A 1,205-nucleotide genomic window follows, 5' to 3' on the forward strand; every position below is an offset into this window, starting at 1 on the left:
CCCCCGACTGAGCCTGGTTTCTCCCAAGGTTTTTCTCCATTTCTGTCACTGATGGAGTTTTGGGTCCTTGCCGCTGTCACCTTTGGCTTGCTTAAGCTGGCCACACACTAGAGGATTTTAAGGCTGATTTTAAGGCCCGATTTGCACCCCCGAATGATGGGGGGGGTTCCGATTCGAGGCTTTTTGCAAGCTATTTTTTTGTCCAAAAAATTCTCTATTGTGTGGTGTCATTACGATTATTTAACTGCTCCCGATCGAGACGGAGCGTCGCCGAACTCGTAATAATTAGTTTTTCACTGTGAAACAAAAAGCACGGCAAGAGAGCCAGCTGACGACATTGTTTGTTCTCCATTTGTTTTTCTTCTGTAGTCACGTTTGATCTCGCGAGTCTCCGTGAGATCTCGTGTCACTGTGAAATCGTTCCTACAATCATCAAGTGTATGGTCTCGCGATATGGTCGAATCATCTAGTGTGTGCGTGTTCAGAGGATTTTAAGGCTAAAAATTGATTGAACTGTCTTCATGTCTGTGGTCTCCCATGGTTTTAAAATCGGTTAAGATTTGAAAATCGTCTAGTGTGTGGCCAGCTTTAGTTGGGGACACTTGAATGATTGCACAAACATTATTGGAAGAGAGCTGAACTGGATGATGACATCACTGAACCATCAATGAACTGACTTTAACTGGAAAAATGTTATCATCCTCTTGCATTATTGACACACTGTTTTCCTGTTTGACATTGTGAAGCTGGTGTGACACAATCTGTATTGTATAAAGCACTATATAAATAACGGTGACTTGACTTATCCAATGTGATCATGCAGTCAAGTCAATAATATTGCCAACTAAGCAAGCTAGGTGGTGACAGTGGCAAGGAACACAAACTCCATTAGTGACAGAAATGGAGGAAAAAACAAACAGGGTGAAACCAGACTCATGCTGCATTCTATTGTGCCTACTTATACTACGCCCTTAAAGTATGTACACCTTTGGTAAAGAAAAAATACAAACTTTTGAGTGTGTAGTAGCAGAGTTTTGCAAATGGTCAATTGCGTCTTTAACGGACTGCTCTGTCGCATAGTTACACGCACCCTGTGACTGTAAACTGGACTGCAATTTTCCACGCACATATCGGGATTTATAAAAAATCAACTAGGCATAAATATGTGCGCACCGTACGGACACTCTAGACCATGCGTACGCACT

This window comes from Sinocyclocheilus anshuiensis, unplaced genomic scaffold, assembly GCF_001515605.1.
Source record: "Sinocyclocheilus anshuiensis isolate Anshui unplaced genomic scaffold, SAMN03320099.WGS_v1.1 scaffold841, whole genome shotgun sequence".
Classification (NCBI taxonomy): domain Eukaryota; kingdom Metazoa; phylum Chordata; class Actinopteri; order Cypriniformes; family Cyprinidae; genus Sinocyclocheilus; species Sinocyclocheilus anshuiensis.